Source organism: Numenius arquata, chromosome 9, assembly GCF_964106895.1.
Source record: "Numenius arquata chromosome 9, bNumArq3.hap1.1, whole genome shotgun sequence".
NCBI lineage: Eukaryota > Metazoa > Chordata > Aves > Charadriiformes > Scolopacidae > Numenius > Numenius arquata.
Genome location: NC_133584.1, coordinates 6,670,669 through 6,686,355, shown reverse-complemented (window position 1 = coordinate 6,686,355; position 15,687 = coordinate 6,670,669).

The window sequence follows — 15,687 nt, the reverse complement described above, 5'->3', positions numbered from 1 at the left end:
CATCCATTACATGTAGACATATGAGAAGGATCAGAGGTCTAGAAAGTAAGACCTATGAGGAAAGAGTAAATTAGGACTGTTCTAATTGGGAGAGTAGGAGGAACATGATACTTTTGAGTTATACAAAAAAATGCTGAAAAATAAAGGGAATGCTTTGTTCTTTATGAACAGCATCAGAGAGAGAACAAGAAATTGGTCTTAATTTGTAGGAATAGGAAGATGTTTCTGATGGTGAAGACGGCAAAGATGGACAAAGGAGGTTGGCAGAGCCTCCGGAGTAAGAGGTCTGTAAAAAGGCAGGTGAGGCTCTGCCTCAGGAATGTTGGAAGGCAATTCCCAATGGCCCAGAGATGGATTAATGATTCCCTGTGCATCCTCCAATCTTCACGTTTCTTTGATTGTTCATGTTGAGGGGCAAATTGTTTGTGATCCTATACTATAACCCTCAATAGATATATATGTAAACTCATTAAATTTAGGAAAATTTAATAAAAAAATAGATCGGGAACCAGATTCCAATAGAAACAATGACATAAAATAATGAACAAGAAAGAACTGAAAGTTTCTAGGTCAGAAGTATATGCATGACAAAGTCATATAGTAAGCATTGTATATCCAAGCTCTGAACTCACAGAACTGGCTAAAATTTTATTCTTGAAAGTATATATATGTATATATGTATACACAAACACAAATCCACGCGTACCTACATCCTTGGATGATTTTATGTATCTCTAATTTGTCAAGGGTTTTGTGTTTAGGGTTTTTATATTTTTATTGATTTTCTGTCTTTCTATACCGTCCATCTATCTCCAGTTGGCTGGCTAGCTAGCTGCTTGGGTAGTCACCTTCCAGAAACTGGAATTTTAGGAAAAATCTCAATATTAGAAGATTTACAAAAAGCTCTGTGAATTGAGATTCATAGATCAAAATCTTAGCTATTAGTGTAAGAAAGACAGTATCATGTTGTAATGTAAAATCCATAACAATACTCAGCATTTCCTAACCACTTTTAAAGTATTAAATTTTAGCAGTTCAAAGTCTGCAAGGAAGGCTTCCTTTTAGCTGTTGATTTAACTAGGCTTAAAATCCAATGAATAAATTGTACATAGTTCATCAGCTTGTGGGGTGCTCAGTGCCTACACACCAAATAATAAGCTACACAACCCACTGTGAACGTTTTATGGCCAAAAGACTGCAGGAACACCACTGTGGAACTGTCAAAATAAAACATGTAATGGACTCATAAATGAAATGAACGAATATTGGTTTAAAATCAAGCCCATAAATATGTGTCACACCTGTCCTCTGGGTGGTCAGCAGCAATCAAGCTGTTATATTCTGAACGTATTTTCAAGCTGATGCTGCCTGATTTGTCCTTCCTTCCTTGCTGAGCGGTATCAAGGAATAAAGTGAAAGACCTAAGTGATATGGTGCCACTGCAATGGCTGCAGCCAAGGTGACATTAATATATCAAGCTAAATATACAACAGACCCAGGAAAATTCAAGGCTAATTATGTTTTACTGTGTTAACCCTTTTAGAAAAAAAAAATCAGTAAAAGTAGGTTTACAGCAACTCTTTTCACCACCCAGCAAGCTTCTGCACTTTCCCCCAGAGGTTACTGTGAATGTGGAAATAGTCTAACATAAGGATTAATAATAATAATAATTTACACTGTGGGAGTGCCAAGGATTCCCTCCATTGAAGGTACTGTACGAACAAAAAACTATACACAGAAAAGCTTCCAACCAGTGACTAATGTGTGCAAATCTACTTGTGATTAGTCCTCTTTATACCTACAACTCTGCCTCAGTCTCTAATAAATTCAGCTAAATTCTTAGTATAGTTCTCCCAAAGGTTACTAATGTTAACAGGTGTTTTTCATTATTTTTCTACATAAGCTGTAAGGGAAGATCCAACACTTGATGTCTCTCTACAGAAGGTCCCAAGAAATCACCTCACCGGTTTCAAGGGTGTATCCATCCTGCTAAACCAGGCGCTTCTTTCAGCAACTGCTTAGGGGGGCCCACCGGCTGAGGGACTTCATGAGCTTTTTAGGATAAAATCTTTTCGTTTGCTTTCTTGTTCACTTAATTTTTAAAGATAGTATTATTAAGTTGTTAAATCGCACTGGTTAAAATGTAACCCTATATCTTACCATTTAAGTAGCTGTCATTTGGGGAGAATCCTTTCCTACTGAAGGCATTTGGGGCCAGCCTTCAATAAATGCTATTGGAGAGTCCCTCAAACTTTAACGATTTTCCAACTTTAATACATAAGATAGACGAGGCCCTTTGTAACTCCCTGCCAGAGTGGTTTTACTGCCAAACTGCACCACTGCCACATTTGTGTTACTCCTGACCTGTAGTGCACACGGGTCTGACCACAGCCAACATTGGCCACAGGGAAGCAGGCAGTTGTCCACCGCACACAGGTAGGAAAACAGCTCTGTAGCAACTTGAAAAAAATCTGATTTTTGCTGCTGATGTAAGATATTTAAGCAAGTGGGGAGCATAGAGACAAAGGAGAGATGCTGTGGGTGCATCTCATCCGCCCACGGCCGTGGGAGCCACCACAAGCAGCAGAGCCACACATCTCCTTATGGGCTTCAGCCCTCCTGTCCCCTTCCACCGCTTCTCCCCGCAATCACCGGCCTCTCACTTTCGCTCCTTGTGTTGACAGGTGTTGCTAAAAATTACCCTGTAGATGTGAAAGTTTTCAGGTTGTCAAAGGGACATCATAAATATTGTCCAGGTAGAGGCTGATTTTTAATTTTTTTTTTTTAAATATATGACTGAAACATATTGTACCGTTAAACTGGTTTAAAACATGAAAGCAGCAGAATGGCAAAACTGCTGAAAAAACTATGAAAACACACGCATTTTCTGATTTTCTGGTATGCAATGCAGATGAAAATGGTAACAATTTTTTTCAAACCATTTGCATATCTGTAAATGACTGCAAGGCAGGGTAGAAGGAGGCCAGCTGGATTCAATTAAAGAGAAAGGTAAAAGGCTTTTGCTTCTGATTCTCATTTTACAGTTTAGAGCAGGGTCACATTTTGAATTTCTTTACCGACTTTTAAAAAATGAGTAAAGTGCTCAACAATGCAGCCCAAGTGTTCAAGTGCATGTTAAACAGAATTATAAAAAAAAATATATCTATTTTTATAGTAATAATTAATGTTTTGTCTCGTGCAGTTCTATGAGTGATCCACATAAAGCACATTTTAAGGCAAGCTGCTTAGTGAGATTTCAGGGGACACTAATCTGCAGGACTTTCGCTGACAACCTAGACATGATGTCACGTGAAAGCCTTATCACGGCAAACCCACCAGAGGCCCATCTGCAACGGCGGCGCAGTCCTGAGCCGCAAAGCTCTCAGACGTGTGATACCCCAACCCAGGATGCTTTATTTTTTGAGGTTAGATGTGAGGTTTTTGACATGCCAGAATTATTTCTGTTATTTCTAGGAGACGAAATTGGGGCACTGGGTTAGTGGCAGAGCTGCCTCCCAGCTCTTGTCCCCCAGTAAGATGGGGGGCAAGTAGGTATCTTCAACGCAAACGTCTTTCTCTGTGATTTTCACATACCATTGCATATTAATAATGATAACAACAACAATAATAATCATAACAACAATAGCAATAACAACCTTCCACTAGTTCTTCATAAGTCTTGATCATTATTATATGCATCTTTCCAAACTTTTTTTTTTTAATTCTTTTGCTTGGCACTTCAGGTTGCAGCAGCTCCTGGCTGGGCAAAGCTGAGTCAGTGCCACAGCATAATTTGTGCCATCCATGCATATATACAGCAAGGCAAAGGGATAAAAACAGGACACGAACCTACAGGAGTAGGTGGACGATAAATAATTGTTACCTCTTTATAGCCACTTGTACCTTATAAATGTCTCCCATTTGTCCTCGCTGAATCATTGGCCGTTGCTGACAAACATAATCCTATGAGAACTTATTCATAGACATAGTTCTTTGGCACTGGGTGCAATATGAAGGTTAGTTAAACCCCCTCTCCCTTGGCTTGGTGCATGCCCTTATTTCTCCACGCAGAGCCAGAGCTTAGACAAGCCTTTAGCACGGCAGTGGATTTCCCAGGTACACAGGTGCCTGCTAAATTGCCCTAAAGTTAGAGTGAGAGGAAGGGAGAGCCAAGTAAGTAGAGCAGCGAATTCTCCGGGTTAAGATGACAGACAGGTTAAGATGACAGACATTGTTCCTCCTCCTACTTACTCAGCTATATTTATTTTTTCAGTGGATTTTCTCCTTTTCTGAGTCTGACTGTACCCTGCAATCTCAGGGAAATGTGTTAAGAAAGCTCTGCTACCCAGGCAAGGGCATAGCCTTAAAATTTGTGCACAGGGAGGAATATTTGGAGCTTATAGACAGCTGAATACTAACCTATATGGGTTGGAAGGAGAGCTGGAGAGAGAGTCTCGACTGTCTGACAGTTGTATGTCATGCCGGGGATGGAGACTACTTCCACTTCAAGTTTGTAGCACAGGTGTTCCTGGCAGCAAAAGCAGCATATCCTTACACTTTGGGGGTAGTAATGGTTTCGAGTTGCTCATATGCTCCCAGTAAAGTCTATTGGTGGTTATTTCAGCCCGACACAACTTCATAACCTCATCTTACATTATCACATTTTGTAGAAACGCCAAGACATTGCAATGACTTTGCCTTGCAACCGACGCTGTCAAAATGATCAGTCCCTAGGAAGGGAGGCGTTAGATGTGTGTGTTTCCATCCTGTCTTCAGCAAATTATAGCGGTTTTTAAAGTGACTGCGATACTTACAGGATTAGAAGAGAGAAGGTTTCCAGCCCCCCCGCCCTGGCCCCTTTTGGTAACTCTGGGGACCGAACCAGAGCACTGGCCACTTGTGGTTTAATGATTGTTTCAATGTAAGGCTCCTGGAAGTGCCTATGCTAAAATACCATTTGTATTATTATATTTGTAATACCTTTTTTCCATGAAGGTAACTTCACTCTGACAGAAAGCAGCCCCTCAAAGAATCTTTGGCTAATTTTAGAAATTCAGGGCTAACTTGCCCCATTTATTGCAGGCGTAGGGAGTGAAAGAGCCTTTCTGCACCAAACCCTTTATTCTCTCTTTGTATCAGTGTGAGCGAGGAAAGAGCCTGACTTTAACAGAACAGATAAAAATAAAACCAGCGATGGACAAAGCCAATTATGTTCCCCATTGCCTAGGGATGGGCAACCTAATTTGCAGCTGACAGTGATTTGATGGACTGAACCATCCTTTTTCTGATCCAGCATTTGGAGTAATTTTTATTGTAAACCAATCATTACAATGTAGGACTCTCAGTACCATCAGTGTCACCATGACAAATTCCCACATCAGTGTTAGTGTTGCTGCTAGGGTTTTTCCTCCCATCCGTCACCTCCTGACGCGTTCTGGGAGGTGCTGGACGTGGCACACCACGGCCCTGTCCTCAGCGCCAGCCCTGGGCAGAACAGCTAATGGGTCGTGTGAGAGGGACGGTGCCAACCACAACGGTACCAACACTGGGGGACATGTTTCCAGTCTCTTTGCTGTGATTTTGGCAGGGATGCTAAATTTAGTCCTCTAGTTCAGAATATACATACAGCACATTAAGCTGGGAGTTTAGCAATGCACATTTTCTCCTCCATCTTCGTCTAAAATCATCTCTGATTTTGCTCCTTTATGTCGATTTATAGGTCATAAAATGATTTCCTTCGCCCCCGAGGATATTGTACTAGTTTGTGTCCAACATCTGTATAATCTAGTAAGTCCTAAGCCTTAGTGTAGTATCCTTATGTTCCCTGAACAGGCATATAGGCACAGCTTCTGCCCAGCTGTTTTTGGACAGAACATCACTTCTTTAGGACCAGCTGGAATTTATTTGCACCAGAACTTTTGCAATTTCTGTTTTAAAAAGCCAAATCCCTGATTTATCAGAATTGTTGGAATTTACTCGTCTGCACCAGAAAAACCTCCTGCTGGATCATGTAAGCTGTGGGTTGCAGAGATAAAGTCAAATTTGAAGAAAGTGACCTGGGAGAATTCATGGAGGGTAAAGATCTGTTGCTCTTGCAGACGATGTGCCCTACATTCCCTTCCCAGGTTCGTAGGAGCACAATGTAGACCCAGGAGGCTCCATCTACACTTTTTTTTCCTCTTTTTTCTGCTTAGCTGTGAAATCTACAATGTCTTTCTTTGCACTATAGTATCCAGTAAAGACTGATTAATAAATGATAGACAGACACCTACTATTGCTAACAGAAGGAATAAAAGCCTATAATTTTCATAAGACAGATCACCGAGACTTTGCTCTAATATTGGATAGTTTTATCAATACCTCTACTCCTGCCAAAGTCCTGCATTAAAATAGCATTATTAAAGCTGTAACGTCAAGCACAGAGATGGTGAGACAGGCCAGGGTTGTGGTAACTGGTGTACCTTTACTTCTGCTCCTTCCACGCATCCTCTTCAGCTGCACAGTCACACATATGTAAAAGTGCCCATGCACCAAAGAGCTATGAGGAGCAAACTATGTATTTTCTACTCATATACTTTGTGCTTTATTATTTAAATTGACCAAGTATTTGTATTGGCCAAATATCTATATTGATTTTATTAGGTCGAAACCCCAAAGCGAACATGGAGAAGTTTATTTGATCATTTCAGTAGAAGTCGAAGGTGACTAACACAGTATTTCAGTAGCAAATCTAAACATCAGTTAAGTTGGATTAAATGGCTTTATATTAAGAAAGCAAATACATTTTTTGGGCTTACTTATATAAGCCCTTCTTCTTCCTTGTATATGGCTTGATTTCAGCATCCCGTTTTAGAATACGCAGGTTTGTTCACCAAATGGGTGAACGGCACGTCCCCGCAGGCAGCCTTCTGGAGGCAGCGAGGTGGAGGGACGCCCAGCCATGGAGGGGCTCCTGCAGCCTTGTGTCCTCCTCCTGCAGTGCTTCAGCAGACACACATGTGCAGCTCCTGATCTTAGTGTTGGGGTGGGATTTGGTAGTGTAGCTGCTGGAGAGGTGTGGGACCTGCACTGTGCAGTGAGAAGAGCTCATGGTTTGGTGGGACGTGTGGGAGACACGGCTGTGATGGAGCTGTGGCAGCCACCAGTGTTTCTGGGATCTCTGCATGGATCTGGGGTGAGAATTGTGCCCTTGTCGCTGCAGTGCCGATGGGAAGTGCTAAGAACAGTCCTTGTAGACCTGTTTCAAGAACAATCCTGTGAAAGGAAACAGATTGCCTCAGGCAAGACATTTAGAGGGTCTTACGCTTCTCTATATGCTTTTCAAGTGCATGTTCTTGCTCTCAATGAAATACTGTCTTTCCAGAATAGACTTGGACAGGGAGATGCTGTGGTTGTGCCGTGTGTCACATTGAGCTGTAAATGCTTGTTTAGGTCATCCATATATAGAAAAATTCATCTAAATGGGAAGGTCACCATGCATCCAGAGATTGCTGCATATCTTCTTTATTTTCCACAATTCCTTTCTGAGGTTGAAAATTCCCTATACTCACGTTCGCATTTCCCAAGGTTGGATGATGTCTCTTTCTGATCAGCGTTGTCCATGCAGATGTGTCTGCAGTACTTGTGGAGAACTTCGGCTGGAAATCCAGCATCCCACCTGCATGTGCTCAGCCAGGACCACTCATGTGTGCGGGCAAGCCCAGCTCCAGCGTGGTTGGGGTTTGAGCTTACAGTGGTATTACAGCAGCAATCCCAGTGAACAGGAACATGAGGTGGGATTTCCATTCACGAAATTGCTGACACGCAATTAAATTCCAGAGGTGGTTAAAGACAACTATAAATCCATGTTACGTCCACAGGGCAAACACAGAACGACCAAGGCTTTTTATGTGGGGAGCGCCGTGCTGTAGGAATGCGGTTAGTTGTGTCCAAGCGTGTCAATTGAGGCAAAAATGTTAGAGGATGTGATCCATCCCTGGGGGCTGTTTCTGCCCAGTTCTCTCTTTCCTGCTTGTATCAGTCATTGCGTTGTGGCTTACTTTGCTCTGAATTTCTACTGAAACTCACAGAGAAGCTCTTTGTGCCATGTCAGATTCATGCCATGTTCGTTGAAATTTCCTTTAGGAAAAAAAGGCTAAAAGGGTCTTGTAAGATGAAAATAATTATTTTATTTTTGTAATATTTAAATTTTGAAACAAGTTTTAAGTTTGCATTTCTAACATTTTGGGGTTGTATTGTATATGTTATGGTGACATTAAAAATGAAAGAAAACCTAATGAACCCGTTTGAAGCCATGTAAAATGGCTTTCCCAGCTTTTCCTATATTTGCTGTGGAGAAATGTTGAAAATCTATTGCAGTCTGGAATGGAACTGAAGTTAAAATCTTTTGTGAAACAGTATTTTCATTCTCATACAGCTGTTTACATAAGTACATTTTTATTGAATGTAGATTCTGGTCAAGATTTGCTGAAATTGAGGCTAAAAGTTAGGTTTCTAAATTCCTGTTCAAACCCACGGGTACAATGCTTGAGGGTTTAGAGTTACTGAGCAGTCACGTTTCTCATTGTTTTCAATAGGCCTGTTCCTCCCACCCATTCAAAATAAGCTTTAAGACTAGTCATCGTGCTCATTCTCTATGTTTAGGCACTTATTTTTAAGATTTTCACTTCATTTTTAATGTAATCCCTCTTTCTGAAATCCAGAAGGAGTTTTGCTAGAAAAATAATTTCAATTTCTTCTTTTCCCCCCACATTTTTACACGTGAACTACTCATACATATTCTTTTGCAAGTTCTCCAAGTCACAGATCACAGCACAACGGCCACTGTCATGCTCAGCCTTCCCACCCAGCAGGGGCCACAGAGCAGGACAAACTAATTTTTTCAATTAAATTATAATTTTGATTAAATTTTCAGCTCAAACCCTAATTTCTGTTTTAGTAAGATAGGCAGTTGAGACAAGTGGCAGAAGTCTAGCGGTAGCCAAAGATATTCCTCCAAGTAGTCATCCACTCTAGTTCAGTCCTTTGCGATACGATAAACTAAGGTGTTGATTTTAAGTACCAGGACTGGTAATGAATTTCACAAGGCTATTTTCTTTAGAATAATTCTCAAGGAGTTTGATCTCATTTTGAGTGGTACAAAAATTAGTTGGTAATTTCTATTACCTGATCAGCTTTCCTCAACACTTGTCTTCTGTATAGATTTTAATATATCTATATACCTTAATACTGTTTTTTGAAAGGGGAAAAACATTATAACTCATTTTGGGGATTATAAAAGAAGTCATTTTTCTTGAAACTGGTCCTTAATATAGCTAATAGCTCTTGGCTTCACCTCAAGATGGTTAACAAGCCCATCATTAACTGTGGCTAATGAAAAATTAATTAAACTTTTTTTAATCTAATACTCGATGACAAATCATTATAAATCATGTCCTTGGTTATTCATAACAGTAAAGCGAATAAATGAGTCTGAAAGTTCATATATATGTATAAAACAGAGCTGTAAGCAAATATAGGATGAAATGTACTGATTTTCAATAGTTATTTTTTCAGCAGCTTCCTGAAATTCATAAATACCTTCTTAACATCCCCAGAATTCTCACTAATGTATGACCCTGCATATAATTTTTTTTAAGATTTAATAGAAAACCTTAACATTTCATATGATCAGAGAATCCTGGCATCTGCACTAGGATTAACCACACCAACCTGGAAGGTAATTAGCAAAACTGTGAAGATTTAAAAGAAGGAGGGCAGAATTATTACAAAGTCTGGCAGAACATAATTCAGCAAAACTGTTTCACTGGATTTTTAAACTCTTATCAAATGTCAATAAAAACAGGAAAAAAAAAATCTTTTTTTCCTGCTTTGAATTTGCCTAACATTACTCATTAAAGAAATAGAAGCAAGATCAATAAATTTTGTCTGAAAAGCAGTTTAAAAGGAGCCACATGTCTTAGATGGGCAGGAATAATGGAAGAAAATGCCAAGTACTCAAAGAGCTTTTCACAAGACAGATCAGAAACCATTTGGTAAATCCTACAGATATTTCAAAGGTACTAGGATTAGCTCACAACTCCCAAAATACTTCCCATATATGACTAATATTATTCGTAGCTTCCAGAGCAATGTAGTGTCAGGGTTGATACAACCGTAACACTTCTTATTACCAGCTAAATATTTCTTAAGTTGAACTAGAGTATCCCAAGTGAGCTTTGTGAGGTGCAGACACCAAGTGTTCTCCAAGCATTTGCAGTGTGGCTGGAGGAGTGGGACAGATGTGGAAGGGATGGAGTGGTGAAGCAAGGTGGGCAGGTCAGGCAGCAGCCAGAAGCTGCTGTGATCCCCTGCCGGGGACCCTGAGCTCCATCCATCAGCTCACACATCTTCTCTTTGGAGATCTGGTATAGCTGCACACATGAAACCTTTTTTAACAATGAGAAGAGAGGATTTCCTTTAAAGTAACTCCTGTTCTGTGCATGATGTGTTCCCCATCCTTTATTCAGGTGCTCTTTCAATACTGCCCAGGCTATACCTGCTCCTCCTTTGGGGCCAGAGGACTTGACCTCTATTTCTGCTTTCTCCTTTGTTTCTTTCTCTTCCCCTCCCAGAAGACTGCGATGTGTTCTCTACATGTTCCCTTCAAGGCCGAGCACCAGCTCCACTTCCACTCCCTGCCTCACCTTGTGATACCTCAGACTGCATCCCTTATATATCTATATATATATCTCTCTGATAAAGATGTAGCTCAGTATCAGATCCGCATCCTGCAGGTTTGCCTTCTTTGTGTGTTACATTTGTCCCGTTGGCCGGGGGGCAGTTGGGCTTTAAGAGAGAAGCCATTCTCAGGGAACTTATTAAAACCTAAAAGTTACTTATGTACATAAGTAATTGCTGTAATCAAATGCAAAAATATTATCTGCCTATCCCTATTACTTGAAAAAGCCCAAATTGATTTATTTTCAAATTCAGGAATCAGATTGCCAACTGTAAGAATATGTAATACGGCAATTATGGGCATTCCCCAAAAGCTGCATTTATGTATTTATGAAGAAAGCTCCCATGGGTAAAACTTCATATAAAATATTTGACTTGGAAATGTTTTTATTTTTCTAAGTTCTTTTCAGTTCTCTATTTTGAAAGCTGAATGTAATATTTTTCATATCATGTAATATTTCTTTGAAAGGTCACATTCTGTAGCCAGGATCGCTGCAGCCTGCAATGCAAGACATTTAGGTAGTGAACAAACTTTCTTGGTGGCATGCATAGCTTCTTAAGAAAAGCTATTTTGCAGATGAGATCACAGCATCACATTTATTTTTTTCTCTGAAAAACACATCTAAACTGATTTTTTTTTTTTGTTTAGCTGTAATTCAGACATACCCTAAAATGTAATTAATTTTGATCACACCATTTCTGTGATTCAAATGATGGATAACAAATAGGTTATGCATATCCCTAATATAACAGCATTATATCAAACACTCAGTTTATTGCATTACAGATGATATCAAGTAATGGTAGTCATTCACATGAATAGTTCTCAAGTCTGATTGAATTTGATTCCTTATTAGAGAGAGTTCCACAGTGCAGAATATTGTACCAGTAATATAATACAGAAATTGCTTCTAGCATGTGAAATATGCAATTATAATAAGCAAATATTTAACTCATACTGTGCTCTTGGGATCACAATGTCAATAAGAGACTTAAAAAAAATGAATTGTTTCTTCAGCCAGAAGCGTCTGAGAAGGGTCCGTAGCCAAGGTGGTCTGCCAGGGATCCCCAGCGTGCAGAGCTAGGCTTATGGAAAAGGTGATGATTATACTTATAATAAATGAAGGCTGGGATCTGCTTTATGATCAAAACATTGAATAGAAAATTAATAAGCATCCAGTTATGGCAGCAATAAATAGCAATGATGTTCAGTTGATGGGAATGTCAGAAGAAAATACGAATGCAATGCCTGTGGATGGAGTTGCCTGCTTGCACACACACGTGTGTGTGCACACACGCACACGCTCACACAAGTACCTGGTTTCCTTGCCATGGCTGAGCCCTTGCAGGCTGGTGTGAATGTCACCAAGGAGTGCTCAGGGGCTCTCACCTTTGGAGCTTTACTTTAGGAGTATAAAAAAGGGCTGTCACTGCACTTAACCAGCCACAGAAAGTATAATTTACCTGGCTGTTGCTCTGAGAAGAAAAAAATTTCCTTTGTGACTTCCCCATTCATATTCCTTCAAGGGCTTGGGACAATCTAGACCTGAGGAAGCTCCTGATACAAAATTAAAATAAGAATCTAATTTCTCTTCCTTCAGAGCCTTCTGCCTTTCACACAGGGTTGGAACCACTCTTTGCTTTCTTACTGACTGGTGCTGCGACATGCCATTATTCATGAGCATTTTCAGCAGGAGACAGATGTATGAACTCTCATTTTCTGTGGAAGATTTCTTACGGAGCCAGCATTACCAAGCAATGATTAGATAAGATGACACCATGGGAAATTCAAGATGGAAAAAAAGCCAGAACGGGTATGCTGCAGAGCTGAAACGCTATCAGTCCTCATTGAAGGGGCCTTCATCTAGGACATTCAGAGGAATTCTTTTAAAGGCACCAGCTCTCTAATGAAGCTTAATAATTTTGATTTGACAATACCTTGCAGCAGAAACTGCAGAGATGCTTAATAATAGTGTAATCATTTTCTGTCAGCTGTTTGGTTTGCAGCAGAATATGTATGCTTGCATTATTCCATTTAAGATAGAGATATTTATATTTATTGAAACTATATACTTTTGTATTATTTATCTCTTCAATTATAAGTCTTATGTTTTTTTAAGGCAGGGTTGCAGAAATTTAGATTGACTAACACCATGGGAAATATAGGATGAACCAGAGCCAATGTGCCAGTTAAAAGTAGAGCCGAGAATCCATCTGCTTCAGTTCCAGTGCTCTTTTATGGAAATCAGCTATCTAATCAGGAATCATTTATCGTCACTTTGTAAGAGTTTGTGTGTCAGGATAAATTGAGTCATTAATTGCAAATACACCAGTGAGATCTTGGAATATGTATATGATGTATATGTATGCATGTGAAAAATGTTGAAGGAATGGGAAGTACAGATAATGTGAGACACTGCAACAATGAAGAAATATCGAATATGGAAAGTAAGAACAGAGGAATTTAAAAGTAAAAGGTGAAAAAAAGGTAAAAGTAAAAAAGTAAAAGGCAACTATCATATACAGAAAAGGGGAAAGCATAGACAAAAATTAAATGCTAGACATTCCGTATGCTTTTGAACATATTAGTTACAGAATACTGCCATAAGTTTACATTCCATTGCATTATATGAAACATGCACACCGTATGGGATTTTCCTTCCTAACTCTTACTTTGTAATTTAATCTCCAACTCCAGTGTGCAGTGGTGGAAGGACAGGATGAGGACTGTCGGGAAGAGACACTTCAGACTGGTTACAGATGCTGTTGAAAGAGTCTTGCCTCTTGGAAGTTCAGATCCTCAGATCCTACTTATTAATTTGGATTTATTTAACTGTTTCAAATGAATTGTGATAAAGTCATATAACCAGAAAGAATTTATGAAAACGTTTGGCAAATGATGAAACTATGGGAATTTTTCAGCCGAGCACCAGGGAAAAATCACTGTTGTATCTTGTGCGACTCTAGCTGCAACTTTGATGGTGATGTAATCTCACAAAAAGCACTGAATCATGCTGTCAAGTAACCTGAGTAGCAACATATATATGTATACGAAGTGTTGCATAAAAGAGGAATTTTAATATATTATAAAAAATAGGTAATGTGATTGCAAGAAGTCTGTTAATTAGCATGTCTGCCATACATCTTTCTGAACATTCACCTTAAGAGAACTGAGGACAGCCTTGGCAACAATATGATACAAAATAATTAGCTTGTTTTCAGGGCTTAAATAGTTATTACTTTCTTGTGAAGTCCCTAATTAAGCTAATCCTAGTTTATAATACATTAGCAACCACTCTTTATGTAGAAGCTACTTCTTAGAGGATAAAAATAACTTCAGATTTTGAAATGCTCAAAATGGTATGCAAAATTGTAGAGCTTGGGACAGGAACAATACAGACTAAAAAATTTATGTAAGTGCTTGTTTTATTCCTTGCTGCCCACGTGCAATTTGTTCACCTGAAGTCTGCAGATGCAACTGTTTAAACGCTCTCATGAAAAATTTTTCCCCTTTCTACTTTGAAAGCCTGTGACAGCCCGTTACCATGATTTTCTTACGAGGTCCTGTTATAGCATTACCCAATTATTTCCTAAAAAGTGTAAAGGTTTTTTCCCTGACTCACACTGTAATAGATGAAGGAGTGATTTTCAGTTTAATGTTTGACTTCAGTCAAAGGAAAAGAACTGATAACATGAAGTTGACACAAAACAAAGCACTGAACCTGTGCTATAGGACAAAACGGGCTCTGACCCTCATCCACTAAGGAAAGAAAAAAAAAAAAAAGAAGAAAGAAACACTCAAAAGGTAGAAAAAGAAAGGTAGAAAAAGATGTATTTTGGGAGTGGGAGATCCTTATCTTACAGTTGCCATTTTTCCAGGGTGGGCAGAATTATTACTTTCCTTGACTTTATGCCTTGCTTGGTAATTTACCTGTGGTCAGTTGGAGGCAATATACAGTTACTAAGCCCTCAGGTCATGCAGGAATAAGTTCATGTTTATGCAAGCTAATGAAATTTGCTGAGATGGGAAATTCAGTGTGAAATTCTGGAGGGAAATTCAGCAAACAAAGGATTCTACTCCAAGCCAAAAGGAATAATTCATTGGAAAAAAACATTATGCTGAAAATTCAGTTAATGAATCCTGAAAAGAGGTCAAAATGGAGCAGGGAAGCCTGGATCTCCCTGTCCCTTGGATTTACAACAGGCAAGGAATTACATTTCCCATTTAAAGACAGAGCTGAACTTCTCACTTAAATAATTTGTAGAAGCTTTTGTATCAGCTTATGCTCAAAACCTAAAAACTGGAAGAGATAACCACAGCAAGCAAGAAAGCACCTGAGATCAACTGGATATGCACCGAGCAACAAACCACAGGGTTTTGTACAGAGCTATTTACCCAGGCATCTAACTGAAACATGGGGTTGCTTTACCACGTCATGTAATATTCTCTCTGTTCCCCCTACACTTCTCTCCTGGTACAGTATCAATAATTCATGGACTCTTCTTACATGGGCTATTTAATATGTTGTAAGAGGCAAAATATACACAGTATGTATAAGGGAAAGAGATTTCCTGCAAAAGATATTCTTCAGACCTGTAAAGCCTAGGAACACAGATAAGGCAAAGCACAAGGACATGTCTCACCCAGGCGTGATTGACAATTCCTTTTCATGCCCATCTTTAATTTTTTGCATGAGAGGTGCAAAAATGACTGCTATAAACAATTTTCTGAGCCAAATATCAGTAAGTCACTGATTTTAATCTATACAAAATAGGGAACAAATAGAACACAGTGCAACATGGCACTGGAATGATATCATATTGTATTCAGTGAAGTGGCAACATGTATACAAGCTACTTCCTTTATTTTTATTTTTTAATTAAAACTACTATTATTTTTTTAATTAAAGTTAATTTCTTTTTTTTTTTTTGCTGCTGGACTGTGAGTCAAAGCAACTGACTCCCTCC